Source organism: Tenrec ecaudatus, chromosome 13, assembly GCF_050624435.1.
Source record: "Tenrec ecaudatus isolate mTenEca1 chromosome 13, mTenEca1.hap1, whole genome shotgun sequence".
Classification (NCBI taxonomy): Eukaryota; Metazoa; Chordata; class Mammalia; order Afrosoricida; family Tenrecidae; genus Tenrec; species Tenrec ecaudatus.
This window is the reverse complement of record NC_134542.1, coordinates 15954130-15977282: the sequence shown is the minus strand read 5'-3', so window position 1 is coordinate 15977282 and position 23153 is coordinate 15954130. Positions and strand designations below refer to the sequence as shown.

At 50.1% G+C, this 23153-nt stretch overlaps 1 protein-coding gene across 2 annotated transcripts in view; it reads right to left on the bottom strand.

The window, feature by feature from the left end:
• PAX3 (paired box 3) overlaps positions 1–23153 on the bottom strand; it is a 110969-nt gene that overhangs the window by 83427 nt on the left and 4389 nt on the right. The gene's annotated exons all lie outside the window — the stretch shown is intronic.

Sequence of the window (23153 nt, the reverse complement as noted above, 5' to 3'; positions counted from 1 at the left end):
ATGCAGGCTTCTGCTCCACGCTGCGCAGGCACACGGAGACAGAAGCTGAGCCACCTCACAACAGTGGTCGAGTCAAGGCTTCTCTGGGCTCACCAACGAAGCTGTGTCCAGAGGCCAGCAGGACCTCTCACCCAGTCCTAACCCTCCTGCCATAGGAGCTGGGAGCTGCTGGCTGTTGAGTTCAGCGGGACAGTGCATACTAAGTCTCCACGGTCCATCCCACTTGGGGGTGCAGACGCCCCCTTTGGGGTGGAAAGCTCTCTGCTTTCTTGAATCAAAACGTGGAGCAAGCCGGACTGGCACTGGGAGAGTTGCATCTCAAATCATCTCTTTTCTCCCTCCCCAAATGCCCACCAAAACAGAGAGCAGAGCAGAGCCCTCTCAATGCTGCCAATCCGGCGGCCTTTTCTCTTGTTGGCCAGGCATGGAGGGCGTGTTATGTCAACTCCAGGGGCTGAAAGGGGAAGAAAACGTGATCTAAACAAACCTCTCGGAGCAGACATCCTGCTGTAAGCTTCAATGGGAAACATTTGTTATGAAGTAATAAGAATTTGCATAATTTGGGGGAAGACTTTGTTTTCAAAGTAATTCTCTTCTTCACCTGCTTAGGCCTTTGCCTGGTATGGCTTTGGTTAAGTTTTGTGGATGGAGGGCTCATGTTTAACCAACTGTTTTTAATTTACAAATTAAACTTGTCAGAAGTAGAAATCCTTCCCTTGGAACTCTTCCAATATGTCAAGAATTAATTCTAATGAAAACGGCATTGCCTAAATGCAGGCTGGCCAGTCACTTACTTTATGTACACAAAGTCCTTCTCAGTTTCTTTGATAAAAGCAGCTAAATCTTTTTCCTCTTTCATGTTTTGTCAGCACTTGATTCCTGTTGTCCCTTGGCTATTTGCCTAGCTGTGGACAATAAGGCAGGAAGAATAGAAGCAGATTGTTGGAATGGCCCTCAATAAACCTAATTATGACATGCTGACTGCCCTCACCATGACACAGTCAGGGGACCCAGGCTTATTCAATTACCCTTGCCAGGTTTCCCTTTCAGACCTAAAGTTATCCTTTGAGTGTTTGTATTTCTGAACAGTATTCATGTTCATTGTGAAAGAAAATCCCCTGGACTCTGAGGGGTTTTTAAGTTGATGCTGTTATTGTAGCTAATTTTTATTAACTGAATGATAACATGATAAAGAAATAGACTTTTGTTATGTAATAAGAACAAATCAGTGTGTGCTTAAAATTACACCTTTCTTTCCTTTTTTTTCCTGCCAGCCAGCCAGCCTGGCAGGACATGGAACCTAGATTAATAAACAAAATAATTTCTTCAACCTGTCCTTTCCTGACGACGCGAGACTGAACCCGGGGCTGTGGCTCCGATGTGATTTTTTTTTTCCCCTCCTGAATTTAGAAAACACCCATTGTCATGTGATTTGGGCGTATGGGTGCGTGGCTTTTTTGTTTGGTTTTCATTTGCTTTTTTTTTTTTTTTTCCTCACGCTCGCTTGCTCTCTTTCTTTTTTCCAGCCACCAAGAAAGTTCTTGGCCCCATTAACACCAGAGAACATGAGTTCACCGGTACCTTTACGCCAACAGCTATTTCTTCAGCTGTTTGAAATCGACGGGATAGACAGTATTTCATTAGGACTCCGGCTGCTGGTTGGAGCTGCCTGTCCGTGCCTCTTCGAACAGATTGCTCGGGGATCATGCCAGTGGCCAAGCAAAGCCAGCGCATAAAAGCTATGTGTCAGGGGGAACAAAAGGGTGGAAAAATGAAGGAATGCCAAAAATCAGCTCCTGGCTTTTAAGTCAAGTGGGTCTGATAGAATTAATATTCAATTGTATTTAAAGCAGCACAAAGCTCCGCCAGGGAGGCAGGGGGTTGGGGGATGGAGGGGACTCCGGGAGTGGAAGATCATCTTGTGGTGCTTGCAGAATCCTGGGTAATTTGTTACTTTTTCTGTTGAGTAACGCATTGTTCCTTAAGGTTGCTTCACAGCTCTTGGAATTGTTGTAGAATAAAAATCCCATGACTATATAAATATAACAAAGTAGGTGCCGTGATTTTTAAAATGCATTTCTCGATTCATTTCCTTCCTTAGAAACCCCTCCTGATAATCCCTTCCCCACTCCCCGAAGAAAAAAAATGTGTCTTAAGTCATCCTGGCGCTGCCAGGGGTGTGTGGAAGTTTTGATACTGATTTGGTTTCTAGGGAAATGACCTTCTCAGGACTCGGTGAGAAAGCAACCTCACAGTGGACTTCTGAAGTCGGACAGACACAGGGCATTTGAAGGATGTTGGACTAAGTGCTGTCCCCAGAGCCTGCTCTGCTCAGCTGGGTCCCTTCCTTCTTATGTAGCAACCGTTTCATTTTCCCCATATTTCATTTTTCATCTCCAACGTCCAAAGGGTCGTGTCCACCCACCCGAGTCTGGAAGCATGATTCACAAAAATGGTTTCGATGAAATGACTTTTCCCTGACAGGAAGCTGTTCGATCGTTTGATTTCACTTTCTTTTAAGCTTGTAAAGTTCTGTTCACGATAACTTGAAACTCCCTGGGAAACTTCACTATAGCCTGTATCGCCGAGAAGACTCCTCTCCCTATAGATAAAAAGCACCTCGTTCAATAGTACAACATCAAGGTGAAGTGCTCTTCCAGTGTTCAAATCACTTTAATCAGCAAATGTAACCTCCTGTATATAAAGGATGATTTTTTTAAATGGCTGCTATTGCTACTTTATAGTGGAAATGTTATTAAACTAGCATAGATGGCTCAATATTTTAACAGGAAGCATATGTATTTTTGCATTCCCTAAAATGTTTTAATGTTTTTATATAGTTAAACAGAATAACAACTCCTCTTCGAATCTCAACTAGCACTTCCCTATGAAAACACGGGGGGAAATCAGGAGAGGAAATCAAATACTCAGATGGAGCACTGCTCGCCACCCCACACTTGGCAGGACCTTCTCAATGCCTGCTGTTTGAAAAGGTACACGGTTATCTGGCTGCTCCAACTGTATTCAACAAATTCTTGCTTACGAGCCTCACAAATTCGACTCCTTCAGACCTGTTGGAAACCCATTCACGTGGCCTGCGGAAGGCAGAGGCTGGCCTGTGGCTACAGGAAGGGGCAGCGACTGCTGGAGTTGTCTTGATTTTTCTGCCGTTCCCCAACAAAAATCCGAATGTTGACAAAAGAAGACTAAGATCAGATTTCGTCTTTAATCTCCCGATCGAGTAGTAACTTTCTTATCAAATGGGGGGGGGAGAGAAAAATTTCATTTGCAATTTAGAGTTCCGAAATGGCCATAGATTTGACCTGAAAGCAAGATAATCACTATGAAAGGTGAGGACCAACTTTCAGATGGTAAACAACAGTACTTGGTATGCAGCTGCTCTCCCCGAGGGCCGCACTTTCTGAACTTCCATTTCTAAAGTCTAGAAGATGACTCCGTTTCTGACCGCTGTGGGTTTGTTTCACGTGTTTCCACAAACAGGGGCCACCCAATGGACAAACACTACCGAATGCAAGGATGCAAGAAACTGGCTACTTGGTACGCTCTAAATGTTCGTCAAAGAAAGACACTTTCAAAACACCCCCCCCCCCCCCCCCCCCCCCCCGACCATTCACTCTTCCAATGAGGGACGGAGCCCCTGGTGGGCTTTAGTCCCCCACAGTGCACAGTTGAGTGGGCCATTATCTGTTTCCAGAATATGGACCCAAAAGGCCATCATGTAAATGTTGACTTTGGAAAGACTTCTATGCGCGCACATGCGCACACACACACACAAAAGGAAGAAAGTAAAATAAAATAAAACCCCTATGAAAATCTCCTTTTGACTGCCTACAATAGCTGGCTCGGAATTGTTTTCAACGAAGCAAAAATAGGTCTGTCTTTCTTTCCAAGTTTCCACAATGCTTCCTATATCACCAAGTCCTCTCAAAAACAGCAGCAGACTTTTGGATGGGAAATTATCTCCCGTGTAATCATTACCTTTTTAAAACAAGAAACTTCTCCCGGTTCTGTTTCGAGTGGGGAGATGTCACTGGTTCGAACGGCTTAGAGGCGTGTATGGGTCTGAACGCGCTTTACCCAACACACATCTCCCGCACTCACACACACACCCGCCCCGCCCCCCCACCCCACCCCCATCCGAATCTCCCTTAGTAGAATGAGGTTCTGACAGCTCCTCAGAGAGAGACATAGCGCCCGTGTCTGCTAAGACAGTGGCATCCTTTAGAACGGTAGAAGTGTGTTCCCCAAGTCTCCCTCTTCAAGCTCACACCGACCTTGGGGTGGACTTGAGGCCTGGCCTTGAGAAATTCACCCGCTCTTCTCTGCTCCGAAGGCAGCGAGAAGTGTCTGGCCACAGAGCATGTGGCAGAGGCCATGTGTGTCGGAGTGAGCCCCTCGATCCCACTCCCGTGTAGCCGACCTAGGAGAGAAGCTTCCCTTACACAAGAGCACAGGCCTCCCCAGTCCCTTCTGGGAGCCAACCGGCGGCATTGCCAAGTGCACCCAGGAAGAGTGCAGGAAGCCGGCATGTCCACGGACTCTCCCCACCCTTCCTCTCCCAGCACCTAAGGACAAGGAGCTGCTCACCTTACGAGACACTGGGGGCCCGTGGGGTGGGGGGTCAGGGTCCTCGAGTCTGGCTCTGGTCCCCCTGCAACTGCCTGCGCTTCCAAAAGCTGATGAGGGTGTGGCAGCCAAGGGCTGGAAGAGGTGTCAGTCCCGATTCCGTTTCCCCGAGGGGCAGAAATGAGGACCCAGGCAAGGTGCCCTGGTCACACTCTGAGTTTCAGCTTCCTCCCAAGAAACATCCAAAGTTTGCCTAAGGCAACCCAAACAAGCCAAGAAACAAAGCACCCACAGCACCCCCAAATGATGAGCCGGGCCCGCCTGCCCACATCCCATGAGCCGATTCCTCACCTGTCACGAGCAGTCAGCCCCGCGGGGGGTGGGGGGCTTCTGAGGGGCTCCCTGCAGTCAGTCGTGTGGGGAGGAAGAAGGGGGCAAGGCTCCTAGGAGTCGATGGTCAGCAGCTCTGGGTTGCCAGACCCAGACCCTGGCCCCTTGAACAAACACGAAGCTGTATTTCCAACACTGGGCAGTTTCACAAGCCGCCTGCCGGCACCACTTGGAAGTCTGTTGGAACGTTAAACATTTGTGGCCAACCCCGGGCTTACTGGATTCGAATCTGCCTGTTTTTACACACATATGCTTCGAGCCTCTGCATGACGCCGAGAACATCCTCATCATTTCCCTGAAAGTCGTCACCTGGGTCCATGAGGGCCAGGTTTATCATCCCACCCAGCTATTCAGAGCCCTTAGTAAAGTGTCTTCACGTGGCCTTCCCTAGCTTTCCTGCCGTCAGCCCCCTCCCCGTCTCCCCCCCCCTCCCCCCCGCCAATGCACCTGGACACTTCAGGAGTGTTTGGTGAATGCGCAGAGTTGTGTAGCCGCCATCAGACTCCAGCTTCTGAAACACCCCTGTCCCCGTGCCTGGGTGCAGGCCGTTCGAAGGTCTGGTCCCTACTCACCTCCTTCCTCATCAAGCCAGTGGAGAAGCGCACTGGGCCATTCGCCAACACGCTGCCTGTTCAAACACTCGGCAGCCCAGCGAGAGAAAGGTCTGGCAATATGCTCTCTGAAGGCTGACAGCCTGGGAACACCACCGCCCCTCCCCCAGGGGAAGGGGCAGTGCCGCTGGGTCCCACAATGGGGTCATCGTTATGAGTTCAAACCAGTGTGATGGCACCTCACAATAGCAACATTCCCCCCCACACACACACACACAGCGATTCATTAGAGAGCGAACCAGTCCAGCCCATCCCGCGTCCCTTCCCCCAGATGAACGTGACCCTGAAAGGCGGGATGAAAGTAAAACAAGAACAGGAGGCAAAACTCTCTGGTCCATACAACTCACCCATTCGAGGCCATGAGGGTGGCGAACAACAGAAACATGGGGGGAAGGGATACAGCGGATGGTGTGAGATGTGAAAAAAATGGTCATATATAATTTATTAAGGGTTCACAAAGGTGGCGGAGGAAACCAAAAAGCTCTCCAGTCCAAGACCCGTGGACACAGAAAGTGAGCATCCTCGCTGTGAGCATCAGGCGACACTCACAGAGTTTGTGACAAACTCACAGAGGCGTGCCAGACTCGCAAGGGCACAGGGACCTGGCTCGGCCACCCTGCACTGAGCAGGGGCCAGAAAAGATGAGGTTTTCCTGGGACCTGAAGCTTTTGAATTTCAGAGGACCTCACTGACAAAAGGGAGCCCTGGTGACCTAGCGATTACACATTGGGCTGCCATCTGCAAGTCAGCAGTCCGAAACCACCAGTCGCTCCTCAGGAGAAAGAGGAAACTTTCCACTGCCTTTAAAATGTCACAGCCTCTCAAACCCATGAGAGAAGTTTTACCCTGTCCTATTGGGTGGTTGGGAGTTAGACTCCACTCGGTGGCAGTGAGTACAAAAGAGAAATCTTGATCTGGCTGAGACTCCAAAAGCACCCTCATATGAGGGACCCTGAAGGGACCCAAAGCTGAAGGATCATGGGTAAACCCCTCTGATGAGAACCCCTCCTTCACCCTTCACACCCACCCACCCCCACCCCCACCCCTGAGCAGGCCTGGGGGATGCAAGCATTCAATGCCACGCCCTAGTATTTGCAGAACACCAATCAAGTGTTGAGTGCCCACTTTGGGGAGGTCAATAGGAAGCCAAGGTCATTTCAATAGACCACAAACACAACGGGTCATTGTGACACCCATATATCGCCAGCCCGGTCAACTTTGGCTGTCCGACTGGGACCGACATGGTACATCCTCTAAAAACAGCGGCTCTCAACCTTGGGGTCAAATGACCCTTTCACAGGGGGTCACCTGATTCATCACAGGAGCAAAATGACTGATGAAATAGCAATGAAAATAATTTTACGGTTAGGGGTCACCACCACATGAGGAACTGTATGAAAGGGTCGCAGCACGAGGAAAGTTGAGAACCAACCTTTAGAGTCTAAAGCCATGTGTCTGAGGCCCTCTGCCGAGCACTGGGAAGTTCAGAAGCTTCACGGGATATAAATCCCTGCCCTTCCTGAAGAGCTTCTGGAAAACAAGGGTCCCCAAGATCCTCTGGAGGAGGGAGGGGTCTCACTTCTCAACTCCAGACCACACATCAGAGGCTGCTTGGGGAGTGTGCACTCGGGTCTGCCTGCTTCCCACGGAAGGGTGAGTACTAAGGGGTTAGCTGGACCCCACCACCCCTGCTTATCTCGTGTAGCTTCCCGTCTGTCCCTTGGCTCTGCCCTCTACTAAGGCGGCCAGGAGGACATGCCAAGGCTCTCACCTGGCATGGAGAGAGTGGGAAGTCTACCTGTGGTCGGCTCTCTGAGCCCCAGCTAGCCCTGACTTCCCAGACAGCCCTGGAGAAGGACCCTCACCAGCCAGGGGCTTCCTCCATATGGAATAAAGTCCTCCCCACCCCCATGCCCATTCTCAGTGAAAGGAGGACTTCAGCAGTGTCAAGCCAAAACCCACCCCCTGCCTCGCCACCAAACTGTCCTTGCTACATGAACGCCTGGGATCCCACCCTCGGGAGTTTTTTCCTCTGTGTGAAGTAGTCAGCTCCCTGGGATCTCCCAGGAGGTTATGGGGGGTGGGGGTGTGTGGATGCAGGTAAAGTCAAGGTTCACAAGGCAGGGCAAGCCAGGTGGAGGCAGGCGAAGGAGAGGGCAGAGCCCCAAGTTGGGCCCCCATCTCCCACTTAAACTGAAAGGGGCCCAGAGCTCTTGGTGACAAGTAAGTGGGAGAACATTTTGCAGAGGGCTTGGGAGGGGTGCGGGGAGGGGGTGGGGAGACAGCTCTGCCAACACCCTGGGCCTCGAGAAAAGCAAATCAATACCGAGTGCTGGTCACATGACTTCCTGTCACTCATCCTGTGGGGACATTGCTTTCTATCCCTCTTACAGTGTTTCCAAGAGGATTTCCAAGTGCCCACGGGTTCACTGCGAAAGATAGGCATTGTCTTTTCCTGGGGAATTTAATTTGGGTTTTCAATTAAAACAAAAACAATAACCCTCCCACCCCCCAAAAAAGAACAACAACAACGAAAAACCCACCAACAAACAAGAGGATTCATTTCAGGGGAAAAATCAGGAGTTTAAACTCGGTACATTAAATTTGAGCAATTCAATAAAAGGAAGCAAGCTCCCAGTGAAACAAAGATTCAGACCTAAATGCACTTCTCCCGGGCCCTTTGCAGTTTGTAACACAGAATTGTTCCTCTCCTCTTCTGGCCAAAGCGCCTCCTGGGGGAGAAGGGGTGTGTGTGAAAAACCTGTGCCTCTGAAGAGACGACAGTGAAGCCCACGGAGAGAGGGCTGACTCTTCCAATCCAGCTGCCAGCTCCTGGGGACCTCCAGGGTGTGTCAGATGAAAACCAGACCCCACGGGGGGTGGGTGGATGGGGCGACCAGGTTGGAAGCAGATGGCCCGGCTTTTCTGCCCAGGTACATAGAGGGATAGGGGGAGTCATACCTCCCCGATTCCAGATTGCATCTGCGTGTACTGTTACCACGTGGCCCATTCAAGAACCCTGCTGCCACCGCCATGCCGCTCACTGCTGTGCTCCTGAGAAGCCTCGTACAGAGCAAGAGGTGAGCATCGATGTACCAACCAGCTGGATGCTTCCATGGCCCTGACAGGCGAGGGGAGCAGAGAGCTCACCACAGGCCCCAAAAGGTCACCCAGAAACATGGAGGGGCAATCCTTAAGTGCCCCACTGGGTCCTTCAGTCTCACATTGACGTTTGGCCCAACATCCAGGTACCTGCCCTCCTCGTCCACACACTTCAGCTTGGCTCTTTCTTCCCCATTTCTGACCTGATGCCTAAGCCCCAGGCCTCCGTGTGCTTTACTCTCGCAGACAAACACTCAGCAAGTATTCAGAGCTTGGCAAGGTCAGTGACCACAGGCAGACATTGGGTTCTGGGAAGAAACTGTAGACGATGCCTTGCAAGTGCCCTCTGTATGTGTGTGTGTGTGTGTGTGTGTGTGTGTGTGTGTGTGTATGCCCAGGATGTGCCTGGTCTATAGAAGACCTGGGCATTTCTATTACCTGGAAGCTTCTCACACTGAGCAGGTTCCTAAGTCCTATACGGTTCTAGCATCCGGCTCATCTGTGAAAAAGAGCGCCATTTTTTGACCCAACTTCCTGAAACCAACTCCCAGCTTCTTTAGAAGCGGTGATGAGGTCAGAATTCACAGACCTTCCCAAAAGCACAATCACTGATTCCAGGGCAGCCAGCCAGACACGATCCCATCCCCTCGGGCATCGGGAAGGTGGAAGCAGTCCCCTCAGAATCAAGCACGAGTCCCACCCTGCCTGTTTTAAAGCTCAGTGCATCTACAGATGGGAGGATAAGAGGTGACGCCTTCTGGATGGATGATAGCAATGCGATGGTGTCTCTTGGACCCAAACGTTTGTCTCCCTGCCTGCCCACTGGAGCATGAAAGCTACCCGTGCGGTGGTCCACGTGTCTCTGTGGAAGCATCATAGCAACAGGACAAACAAATCGTGATCTTCTAAGGTTGGTCTGTGGCTCCGGAGGAAAGTGGCAGCCTGAAAGGTTGCCAGTTCGAATCCACCCAGCAACCCCACGGGAGAAAGATCTGGCAATCTGCCCCTGCCAAGTTCAAAGCCAAGAAAACCCTGCAGGGCGGGGGCAGCTCTCCTCTGTCCCGTGGGATGGCTATGCATCCGAACAACAATAGACCCTCCTCTCCTTACTGTGTGGTCCGCTGCTTGCAGGTATTAATCAGCTGTCACAAACTCAGAGCCTCCTGATCCGGTCCAAACTATGCACAGAACTGGCAGCAAAGCTCACTGGCATCCAGTCGATTCCAGATCATCGCAACTCTATAGCACAGAGCAGAACTGCCCCTGTGGGTCCCCGAGACTGTAACTCTTTATTGGAGTAGAAAGCCTCGTCTTTCTCCCAAGGAGCAACTGCTAGTTTTGAACAGCTGACCTGGTGTTGAGCAGCCCAATGAGTAACCACTATGCCAGCAGGGCTTCCAAAGCACTCAGATGCAGAGGGTTTTTTTTGGCTGGGTGAGCTGTCAGAGGGGGGAGAGGGATGGGGAGGGGGGAGGCTGCTTTTGATTCTTCTCAGCTCTCTGCAGATGCTCTCCTACCAGTCCTTTTCCCACCCCCCACCCCACCCTGGCTCCCTTGGCTTTCCTTCAGCAAGGCTGAGGGAAAGCCGGAAGGAAGCCACCTTCCGCCTGGCAAGGCACCAGCGCTGCCAGCTCCGAGGCTGGCCCAGGGGACAGTCAAGAAAGATGGCGACTTTTTTTCTCTGGGTTGTGCTTCTTTTCACTGACTCAGGACTTTGGTTCTCAAAGATCAATGCTTTGCGCCAGCTGGTCCTCCTATCCCGGCGCGCCCTCTTCCTGAAGGAGGAGTGGCTTGAGACCTTCACCTTCAGGTCTTTATTAGCGCGCCTGCTGGGGGTTTTCTCAGAAGGGTCTGTGGAGGGTGTGCCTGGGGGCCAGTGCTTTCTGACACACTTCACAGAACTGAGGTTCCCGAGGTACTCAGCAGCGTCAGCCTCAGATTCCCCCAGCATGTTGGCTTTACAGGAAAAAGCAAACTCACTCACGGACATTGAGTTGGTTCTGACACATAGGGGCCCTGCAGAAAAAGTCGTCTTTCGCCGGAGAGTAGCTAGTAGTTTGGAACCTCTGGGTTAGCAGTCCACTGTTTAACTAACCATGATGCCATCTGAGCTCCTTTGCAAAGTCCGTGGGTGGGTGTGGGGGTGTGGGGGTACTAAACTAAAAACGTTTGCGCCACAAGAGAACTGTTACAGACACCTCAAAAATTAACCAAACGCACTGCCATGGAGTCGATGCTGACTCACAGCAACCTTGTAGCCCAGGAGAGAACTGCCCTTGTGGACTTCGGAGACTGTAACTCTTCACGGGACTAGAAAGCCCTGCCTTTGTCCCTCTGCTTTAGAAGTTCTTAAATTTTAAAACCAGCCATTACCAACCCCACCCCATCCCCCAGAGCATCAGCCAGACACTTACACTCGCAAACACACACACAGATTAGAAATGTAAGACCTACTTCTTTCTTTCTTTTCCCTGATCTTACTAAATCAAGCCTCACTTGGTGACCAAACTGTTAGGGCACAGGGCCTCGAAACTGAATGCTTAACATAAAAGAGACAAGATGGGCCAGGGAGTGGGGGCAGGGGGATTAAATAAGCAGTAGGCAAGGAGGAATAAAAAGTAGCCAATATGTTACATAGAAAAGTTGTCCTCGGATTTAGAAAGCTGGAGGCGTCTTCACAGAGACCAGGAGGCAGAATGGTCCAGGGCTTGACTAGTGAGCAAAAGGTTGGCAGTTCAAATCCATCCAGCCACCCTGCGCAGGAAAGGCCTGAACACCAGCTTCCACCAAGACCACACCCGAGAGCGCTCTGGGAGCGTTTTACCCATGAGGCTGCTTCGAGCTGCCACTGGGCTATATGGCAGAACAACTCTCTCTCACACACACACACACACACACACACACACACACACGAAACAATTAAAAAAATAAATTTTTAAAACTCCCCAAGCAATCACGCTGGCCCCAGGGTTCTTACCACATGGTCATGAGAGAAGAAACTGGCCCCGTTATTCTTGTCCAGTGCTCACAGTCAAACAGGTTCCCGCCAGGCTTCCCAAGCCCACCCGCCTACCCCATTCTGTTCTCAACCCAGAACCCAAACTCTATGGAAAGTACACAGTGTCATTCCCCTGGGCCCTTCCCGAAGAGGAATTATTTTGCAAAGAAAAAGAAAGTCACACCTGCTCCAGACAGCGCGGGGAGAGTGGAAACTCACATTATGCTGGAAATGAACACTGAGCAGCCCGAGAGGGAGGGAAGCAAGTATCCAAACAGGACTGAAGTGGAATACCAGGTGGGAGTGAGTGTACAGTAACACCGCACCCCTCAAAACAAAAACAACAAGGTGCAGAGTGGTTTATCCACCAAGTGACCATGTGTACATGGAGGGGGGCGGGTACATTTTTAAAATGAGAAAGATAATTGCTTATTGATGCTTAGGTTTTTCCGGAGAGACGAGCAAGGTAAGATAAGTGGAAGGCAGGCAGGAGAGGAGAAAAGTTTTCCCCCAGATCCACTTTAACGTTTGAAGTTTGTGCGAATACACACGACCCGTGGAGAGAAGCAAGACAAATACAGGAAGATAACCACTTTTAGGAAATACATACGTCTACAAGAGCCAATGCAAATGGAGCGGAGCGGGGAGAGGAGGGATTTGTTTAGAGGAAAAGGAGGACACTTCCATCTTGGGTCTTTCATTTAAAAAGAGAAACAAGACTAGCGGCAGAACTTGAAGAATGGTCTCGTGGTCAGTGGCATGGGCAGGGAGAAACGGACGGTGAATTGTTACATGTGTTCTTACATGAATCTTACTTTTTTTATGGTATGATCCTGGCAAAATAAAATCTAGCCAAACATCTCTTTCATCCGAGTGTTTAGGGGACATGAGCGCAATCCTCAGAATAAAATCGGTTTTTTAAAAGAAAAGAAAAAGGCTTCCTTGGAGTCCCTGCGCATCCTGCAGGGGGCCAGTGCCGGACTGCCGGCCCCATGGCTGGGGAGCACACTTGTATCAGGTCTCCGGCGGGCCCGCCGGTCAATCAAGGAACGCGGCTGCCTGCTGTGACGCCTGAGCAGCCACAGCTGCGTAAACTGGCAGTGCCCCGGCCTGACCTATCTGGGAGCCAGGTCAGCCCAGTGCAGGCGGGATAAGAAAACAACCTTCCTCCCTCTGGTGGCAGAACAGACAGACAGGCTGCTCCAGCCGGCAGGGGAGGCCGGCCATAGAGAGCCAGGCAACTTTCCCCTGCACAAACCCAAGGCACCCTGACCATACAGCAGTCCCCAGGCCTTTGGGGTCAGATGGAGAGATAGAGGAACAGGAAAGTCAGTCATGGGCATTCACCTATGCACAGACTGCTACCAATTGCCCTCCTATCCCAGAGCTCCACTCCTAAGAAGAATGGGGGGGGGGGCATGAGAAGGACCCGCACCATCTCCTAGGGTGGGCAGAGCTAGAGAGGCATTTGAGAACAAGGACCCCAGCTGCAGAGGGAAGGGAGGGAGACAGTGAAGGAAGTCCCTGACACCTAGGCAGAGGAAGAACTGCAGGAGTAAGAAAGTAGGGGTGAGACCCACGGTCAGCGAGTAACGGGTGGGCCAGAGACAGAAAAGCTCACATGGCCCCAAATGCTCCCATTTGGAAAGCTCGCTCGGGACAGTTTTCATGGAGGAGAGAAAAGTCGCCTTTCTGGAGCTGGAAGCAGGGGAGGGACGGAGAAAAGTTTTTCTCCACCACATGGAATCGTCCCAGAATTTGATTTTGTCTGATTTCAAAAATCAATATACTCATATCCATATTTTAAAAAAATGTTTATCAACTCTGTTATTTTCCCACTTGAAAAAAGTAGATTGGGAGTGTGTGTGTGTGTGTGTGTGTGTGTGTGTGTGTTCATTGTTGCTTCTAAGCGCTCCAGTTAAGCTTTCTCTACCCTTGGGCAGAGTCCATCTACTAGTTTGTAGCTGTTCGTTTTCTACATTTTCCCTTTCTTTCTTTCTTTCTTTCTTTCTTTCTTTCTTTCTTCTTTTTTAAGAGTTTGTGTTTCACTATGGAAAGTGCTATCTGGGCATAACAGATATCCTCTATTTTCACCCCAGCGTGCCCCAGGAAGCTGAAGTGATGCAGAGAATCACACTGGGAAGGTGCTTGGTCTCCACTGCCTGACGCGGGCACAGGCCACTCACTCTGTCCCAGGGTGCCACGTGCTGACAAGGCAAAGACGTACAAAGGGGGTTTGAGTGTCTTCAAATAGTGCAGAGTAGACATGCCCAAGGCCTGGGTGTCTCCTTCCAGACACTGGCCAAGGGGGCATAAATGCAGACGAACCCTGCTGCTTTGTTAGCAGGAACGGAGTTAGGCCAAGTGGGAGGGTTGGGTTTGGGGGTTGGGGTTTTAGGTCTTATTCAGCTCAAATCGGATACTTAAAATACATACACATGAGAGGCCCGTCAGAACTTTGTGGTAAAATGGAATTAAAAGGTAACAGAATTTTTCCATGAATATTTTGAAGTCCTTTATGCACAAACACACATGCACACATACTTCAGCCAAGGTTTTCTTAACCAGCATGATATATTTAGATATTGGGAAACTTTAAAGTAGATGTTTACTAAGGAGTCAAACCTGATTCATAGTGACCCTAAAGGGTGGAGCAGAATTGCTCCATCGGGTTGCCAAGCCTGTAATCTTTATGGAAGCCGTCAGCCAAGTCTTTCTCCCATTGAATGCTGTGGATTCAAACTACAGACCTTTTGGCTACCCACCGAACACTTAACCTCCATGCCAATGGAGCTCCTTTTGTTTATAGATAGGCCTTATAAGTCTATGATCCTTTCACAATATTTTTAAAGTTAGACCCCCGAAAGAAACAAAGAGGATCTGAATAGCCCCCACGCAAGGGTCAACTCCGTGTTAATTAGCTCAGTGGGCTATGCCCATCGTGAGGCTAGTTGGAGTGCAGTGAAAGAAAGGAGAGGCCCGTGCCAAGACCACTGACCCAGTGACTGCAGCAACCGCGCATACAAGCACCAGCTGTAATGATGGAGTAGGCTGGAAACTGTTTCATTCCGTTGTCCACAGAGTCGCTGTGTGTCCACACTGACTTGACGGCACCTAACCACACCAGCCCTCCACGCACAGGCATTTCATGTGGCCCAGCAGAAGTGCCCCACGGGTTGGCTTGGCTGGACTCCTCGTGGAAGCAGACCACCAGGGCTTTCTACCTTGGAGCTGCTGGATGGCTCAAACCACCAACCTCTCTGTTCGCCACACAGCACTCTGCACTCACTGCCACCAAGTGGATGCCGACTCGTCACAACGAAACTGTGACTATTTCCTGGAACAAGAAGCCCAACTGGCCATCCCTACACCACCAGGGCTCACAGTAGGATCTGCCCAAACGGAGCTCAAGAGGGGCGCAGTGCTGTGCCACAGTATATTTGGTTTGTGAGAAATATCACAAGCTAAAGATAGAGGCTTTGTGTTGAAAATGCGAACAGTTATGTCTGCAACACTAGCACTGACTATGAACACAGTCCAGAAAGTAAACTGCTCCCTGGGGCGCTGCAGCCATGGGCCTCTGCTTAGACCCCAGCCTGTTCGTTCTCCCCCAGCATACGGATTACTTCCATCCAACGACATGAGACCAAGGGCGTCTGGTTCCCTAGTGGTTGCTAGTCACCTGCTTTAGGATTCTAAAATCCAAAGCGAAGCCTCCATAAAAGGACACTATTGGGATTCCTAGAAAGGATGCTGGGAAGTTTGTAATGCTGAAAATCTATGCTATTTCCTCCTCCCCAATCCTAAATTGGCCAGCCAGGAGGAGTCTCCCACTCCTGTCAGAAGGCATTCAAAGTCGACTATTTTAAAATGGAGCCATCCTGGAAATGGGGTCCAGGTTCAGCAAATGGGCGGTGGGTTGCTGGACGTGTGCGCTTCTATTAAAACCCTCTCGTAGATGCGGTAAAGTGGGCCTGGTGAGATTACCTAGGAGCTGAGAGAAATCACTGCGTGGGTTTAAGGAGACAACTCTACTGGTAGTTTGTTACTGCCCAAGTTGTGAGGTTTAGATGTTCTGTTTTACGGGGGAAATGCACTTCCCAACTATAACTGTAAGAAGAGAGACTGCAAAATTTACAAGTCATTGACTCAGGTGTCTCATCCCAAAGGGTAGTTGCGTGAAGTTGGTGGGTTAGTTTTGGTTTGTTGAATTTAAAATTTTGCTTTCTCTCTGCAATGTACAAGATAAAGCGATTTCTCCGCTTTCCCTTTCTCAAAGAAGAGGGCATCACAGTAAATTCTAAACATCACATGACTGTTTCTTATTAAAATAAAATAACTTTTTTAAGGGGCTTGCTTCTTGTAGCAAGGGTTATTTGTGGGTCTCTACTTGACTATAGGAAGGAAGGAAGGAAGGAAAATCGACGACTTGGAAGGTAAGAATTTGTAAATTCTACCATTCCCAAAATGTCTCCAACAAGAGCCCTGTCCAATGACCACATTCCCCTCAATGGTGAGAAACTGTCTAACGCATCTCTCTTGAACAGAAATGCCGATGGGCATTTCCAATCACGGTACCTGCCCTGCTCGACCAAAAAATAAAAGGGGGAGGGAGTGAGAAATGTTGGAAAAGTTAGATGTGGTCTGCACACTTGGGAGCATAATCCCAAGAAAGGCGGATCATGTAGGGGGCATTTTCTCCGAGGAGGGAGATTCTGATTCTGGCCAAAAGAAGCACAGCGGCGCATTGGTGTTGGAACTGAAGGCCAAGCTGAAATTGTAGTTGTGACACACTGGACCACGGCCAACAGAGGAGGGGATCTGTCCTAAAAGGTAGGGAATGACCACAGCATGACTCTGTCCCCAATTTGGAGCACATCTTTCAGGAGCCTGGTCACTTGGAAATTTCCTTTCGCTTTCCCTGTACTCTTCAAGATCACACTTCCAGAGCTAAGGGGGCCTGTTCTGGGAGAGCAAGTTTATCTGGGTAGGGAGATCAGGCCCAACTGGAGCTGGAAGCCACTGTCCCCTGGTGGTACACAAACACAGAGCTTGATCCCCAAGGGGGCCGGCGGGGTTCACTTTAACTCTGTAAGTATGTGAACTGTTACATGCACATGAAATAAGCAACAAAGAACCCTTTGGGTCTGGGGTCAGGACACGGGAACTCTATGGATCCAAACTTACTCTAAAGTCAAGCCTCCTCTGTTTTAGGCAGTTGCTCTCCGCTGAAATGACTGTGGCTCAATGTTCAATGCAGAAACCATTTGAGCCCCCCTAAGTAAATTCATATTTGATTGGGGGTGGGATTAAATAGACAATATCCACTTATAATTCAGATTCAGTATGTCCAGAGTCATCTTAATCAAGAATGAACATGAGACAAGAAATAACAAAATTAAAATAATACCCTCCATGCAATTAGTCAGCACTGGAATGACCACATTCAGAAGAGGTGATTTAGAAATCACCCCACCCCACCCCTACACACCTACAGAGAGAGAGAGAGAGAGAGAGAGAGAGAGAGAGAGAGAGAGAGAGAGAGATCAGGGATACACCGTTAAATCCCCAAAGCTTGAATCTGGCATGCATTGCCCAATCTCAGAGTGAGGTGTTGGAATTTGAAAATTAAGCACAGAGATGCTATTTCCAAAAAGAAGAACCCTTAAAGGAATTACAGCTCTCAAAATATAATAAAAACACATATAAATATATTAAGTTATTAAACCAAAATGGTTTGTTTGTTTGTTTTTTAATCTAATAGTTCATTTAAAAACCAACAGCCAAAGAAGTCATAAAATGACTGAGGGCAACATTTCACCCTGGAGTTTACAGCTGTGCTGACGATGAATGGGAAACTTTGCTGTTTGCCTCCAAGTCTTGTGACTCGGCGACGTGCAATATGCGAGACAAGTAAACCTCTATGTTGGGCAACATAAGTAAAACTAATGTTGGGCAATCCCAAACAGTAAGTTGGGATCCCTTACTGCCAGCCTAACTCAGAGTGAACAACTTATAAATAAAATCCAACGACGCACCAACTATATACGCAAACAAACACATTATCTTCCCCTCTGTTACAGGGGGTTCCAAATACACATGAAAAAAGCATCAGTGTGTCCATTTGAAAAACGACGGGAAACACATGGAGAGAAACATAGCCGCTATCCGTTCACATTTTCCTGGGAATTTAATCATTCTCCACCTGGCTTCGCATTAAAAAGCTAATTCTTGACTTTCTACCACCCCGTCTTAAAGACAACTTCATGGAAGCACCCCACATTCAGAAACTTCGTGGCAGGCCAATGGTCAAGTCTCACCTCCCCGCTCCAAAGTGAGAATCTATTTGATGAGAAATTCACGGTCGGTGGCAGCCCTTGGTTCTAAACCAGAAATCACCCTCGGATAATTAAAAACACCCTATGTGTCTCCGCTACAGATGTAAGACATGTTTTAGTTCCTAGTTCCTAAAGAGAATTTGGTCAATTCTTCCTTAGAGGTTTCCCAAGGAAAAGGAGGCTTTTCCAAGATAGATAAATTGGAATGATCGTCTTTGATCTCTGCGGTTCAGAATCCCTCACAATAGAAGATGGCCGCGGAGGGGCCGCACTCGGCCTTTTAACGCATAACAATGGTATCAACAAACAGCTACTTAATCAATATTTGGCCAGAGTGCCTGAAAACTTCCTTTTCAAATTTTAATTCCTTGTTGTAAAACAACCCGAGCAGCCAGCGAGCTAAGACATTAAACTGATTGCTTAATTGCCTTTTACTGTCTTGTTAGTTATAGACGCACATCCTTAATGGTTCTTTAATCTTTATTTATTTGCATAAATAAGTTGCCTGTCATAACACCCCCAAACCAATTCAGACCTAGCCGGCCGAGTCCTGGGCGAAAACACTGTTTCCTCGCTGTTTCCTTGCCATTTGCTTGTTTCCCCTTGCCAGTACAATGTTGCTGTTTAATTGCGTTGTTTAACAACACAGGCTGTTTACATCTACAGTTGAACATTTACCCTCCTGCTTACGAAGGATATTTTGTTTGTTTAGTCTTCAAAATTCGTGTATTCTCGGCTGTCAGAAGCGAGGTCGTTGGCACCTCTCCTATTCGCGTGACTGATTTCGGCAGGCACTCACCGGCACTTCGTGATGGGTTTTACGGCGCTACCCTGGGGACTCTTCAATGACCCTTTGGTAATTACCACACACTTGATACCCTGCATCCCCCAATCCACTGCTATGAGCAATCAAATCAAGCCCGCCACTAAATATATGGCTTCAAGCATTGATTTTTCAGTCTCCATGTTCTCAAGGTAGAAAGAGAGTCGACTGCAAAAGTCATGATACCAAATGAACTCACCAAAAGGTGAAAAATGACCCTCGGACTGGGGGTTTCTTACAAGGGCCCCCAGCACCGAAAGCAGGCGCACAAACTCTGCGTTACAGCTCAAGTCTTAGGGGAAAGAGATGCTCTTTTCCGAGGGGTGCTCTTCTAGTCCAAATTTGGGGATTCTCCCCTATTTGCCAAGGGGGGCTCTTTCCTGGTGGCGGATCCCAAGGATTTTGCAGAAAGTATGAAGTGTACACTTCTGTGCGGATGCTCCAGTCTAAAAAAGATTCCAATCTTTAAACCTACCCTCCGATAGCCCATGATTTTAATCCGTGAGAGCGTTTGTCCTCACTCTTCGCCCTAAAAAAAAATCCCTAATGGCCCTTCCATCTTCCCCTCCCAACTGGGGGCTGGGAGTTGGCCTTCTCGCTCCTTCCTTGTGAGTGGTTCTCCTATGCCGGAGCGCGGTCTCTTTTTCAAGGTGCCATCAGGCATGCGATGCAGCCGGGACCTTGGAACTTTTCCGAATGTTCAACGGCTTGATCCCCGCCACCAGCGGAAGTCGCCAAAGCCACAGGTTTACAAGCCTCTCTCGCTCTGGCAAAACTAGGGTCACTTTTACTTTCTCAAATGAAAAAAAAAAACAACAAACAGCCCCGTTGTTTTGTTTTGTTTGTCTTATATGCACGCATCCCGTGGGCAGCGAGAGGATCAGGATCGGGAAGCAATACAGTCCTTCACCTCCCACACTCACTTGTGATTTAAGAAGCTAGGTGGTGGGGGAGGGGGAGCCTAGGAAAGTGTATCTCCAACCCCAATCAAAACATCATTTTGGCAATCTGGCCTCTCTCGCCCAGCCCTCCCTGGCTGCCGCTTCAAAGACAGCACAACAAGTCAGGAATTGTAACGTTGCATCTAAATATTTAAGCGCGAGTCCTGCAGTCGCGTGTCCACTATACAGCTCTCATCTGTCCTCTAATTCCATTACGGCACAAAGCAAAAATGTTTCCCAAAACTCACAAACAGGAAAAGCGTCACCCTGCTGGAAGAGGAGGAGGAGGAGGAGGAGGAGGACCCGTTTCTATTGATTAGTCACCGCTTTTGTGTTAAGGGCTTTCTTTAAAATAAGAAAAAAAAATGGGGGGAGGTTGCAGAAATTTCACTAATGTGAGCCTCAGGCCAGGGAGGGAAAAAAAAGAAGAAGAAGAAGGGGGGAGGCGGGCAGCGTCTAGATGAAAGTGAGAAGGACATAAAGGAGCCAATTGAGTCGGCTGCAGCCCGGCGAGCTAAGCTGCGAGCCGAGCCTGCGAGCGCAGGGGAGGGGGCGGCGCGGCGCTTTGGCGCTGGGCGAGGAGCGGGGGCCCCTGCCATTGTGGCGGCGCCCGCGGGCCCGCTGGGCCGCGCCGGGGGAGGAACAGAGGCGCCCATTGAGCGCTCACCGCGCGGGCCGTGCACACTGCCCCCGACGCCGTGGCCCGGCCTTGGGTCCCTCCGACTGCGCCCGCTCCGCCCTCGGCGCGGGCCAAGGACGACGGGTGGGGAGGTGTGGTGCGCCCTGGTCACCCAACTTCGCCGCTTCCACCGGAGCCATGGGCCCGACAAGAACGTCGGGTGCCCGGTGCGTGCCAGGGCGCACGGGCCAGTGCGCACCGCGCGGGTCAGACCGCTGCGTGGCTGTTGGAGGAGGTGAGGCACAGCACAACTGGGAAGGTGAAAGGGGCGGCGGAGGAGTCCCAAGAAAGCCTGACTAAGGGATGAGGGAAATTGACCTCTGTGTCGCGGTGTTTGCCCAGCTGAACTTAGGCAAAGATGCCCCTGGAAAGCCAAGCTCCTGCTGTGCCTGCCCGCAAGGGAGCTAGCGGGGCCCACCCAGAGGCCTTCCTCTTCCAGGCTCCTGGTTCTCAGCATCTGTCAGGGTACCCAGCACGCCTTACCCAATATCCATTCTATTTTCCATGAGAAGCCACCTGCAATGGTTGAGACCGGAACACCAGAAGGAAATGTTTGAGGTTTCTAGACTTTCTTTCAAACGACTTCTCACTCTGTCCTTCTCTGGGCCCCCCTTGGGCTCCAACACTTATCTGGTAAAAGAACTCAACGGAGGCTCTGAAGAGACCAAAGCTGTATCTGCCTTGACAACCCCAAATTAAATTAGACTTCAGCCGCTGGGTGTGTGTGTGTGTGTGTGTGTGTGTGTGTGTGTGTGTCCATGGCCCAGCCCCCACACCCCACCCCACTGGGGAGAATACACTGGTTTTAAAAAAGGGTAGCAATTGTCCTTGAATGGCAGCCAGCCCAGCTAGATGGCCCAAAAGACTAGAAACATTTTGTAGGTGAAATGGCCACTTTTTCCATAAAACTTCCTGGCACAGCAGCTCCTGGGGCTCATTGAATAATTCATCCCTCATTGCAAGCCCATAATGTCTCTTCTCGGGCCTTTGTGGGGCTGTTTTCTCTTCTTTTCTCCTTGAATTATAAAAAGGTTGCCTGCCTTTGTCCACATCAAGCTGCTTCGAGCTGGAGCTTTGTCTGGGCCGAGCTAAAGTGTGAGTTTCAATGGACTCTCCAAGCTTTGTCTCCCAAGTTCATCTCCAAGTGTAGATTGTGTAGAGAAGGCCTTCTTTGTAAAAGCTGGAAAAGTTGTACAAATGTTTGACCAGCTCATTTGGGGCGTTTTGTCTCCTCAGCCTCCGCTGCCTGTGCTCAGAGAGCCCCCAGCAACCCATCCGGGCGGGCCGCTGCCACTGCTGCTCCTGCTGCCCCCGCCGCCCACTGCCGGCGCCTCCAGCAACAAGTAGTCAAGCCTTGGGGTTAACGGACTCCCGGTTTCCCAGCATTTATTTGCTGTATAAAGAGCCCCTCCCCGAGAATTATAGCTGGAGTCTCTTCTCTGAGCTCTGGGCATAAACACACCTCTCCAAAAAGAAGGGGCTAGACTAAGGCAAGGGGTGGGGAAGCAGCAACAAAAGTATCTCCAAGCTTAACCTGCACATTGGCCAGAGCCCTAGCCTGCCGGAGCAGGGATGGCCGAAATTGGCTGTTTGGATTTAGGATGTGCAAATCTAAGTATCCCTTGGGTGTGGCGAGCGAAGGGTGCGCTGCTTTGGAAAGCAGCTACTCCCGAGAACCAGTAACTGTACACATGATTGGGAACTGAAGGTCAAAGAAGCAACCAGCCCCACCCTGGACACCACCAGGCCTCACTGCAGCTCCTGCTGGCGAAAATGGGTGCCCACCACAAACCCACCGGAAACTTGGTGAGAGTGTAGCCCAAGAGCGCCTGCTGCAGGTCGAACCTGGGACAGGAGGTCACAGACTCACATCAGAGAAGTCCACGTCCCAGGCAAGGGGACAAGCGGCACCGGGCAACACAGTCCCAGAAGCCCTGCGCTTTAGCCGGGTGCCAACGTGTCCTGGGCTAGAATTGCTAAGATCAACTCAACCTCTTGCCGACTCCCCCTTTCAACTTCAAAACGAGATATATATATATATATATATATATATTCTTCTGATTCCTGTCTGAGGACCACCCGCAGCAGGTAAAGGGGATTTCCTCCCAGTGCTGACAGACCTAAGCGAGCCAGGCGCAGCTGGACAGCACCCCTGGGCAGAGGTGGGGCCAGCCCGCTGCGGGCCCAGAAACCCCACACATATCATCTCCAGAGTTGGAGCTTGGCACGTTGCTTCCCCAACCCTAACAGGCCAAGCGCCTCCACGACTGAACCTCCACTTCTTCTAAGGAGGGAAACAACAACGAACACACAGGTGTTATAAAGGGACCAGTCTGGAGAACTCTCCAGACCGGCCGCCCCACAGAGTTTCTTTCTCTGCCTCTCTCTCCTGTACTGTGAAAAGCTCTTTCTAGACACCGGGGCCTTTCCTTCGAGCACAAGCAAAAGCGACTCCAATTCTTTCCAAGTCCGAGGACCCTCGGTCCCCAGACCTCCCAAAGCACTAGACCTAACTCTGGGTGGCTGGGCGGCACTCATAAGGGAGAGAGGTTGACAATACGGAGCCATTTCGCAACTGAAAGATGTCTGTTTTCATTGCAGCTGCCTCCAGGGTTTTTGGTTATCCTTTGCCCGCCTTCACTCTGAGCCACTGGCGGTGGGCGCCGAGGGCCCCTGGGCGGACG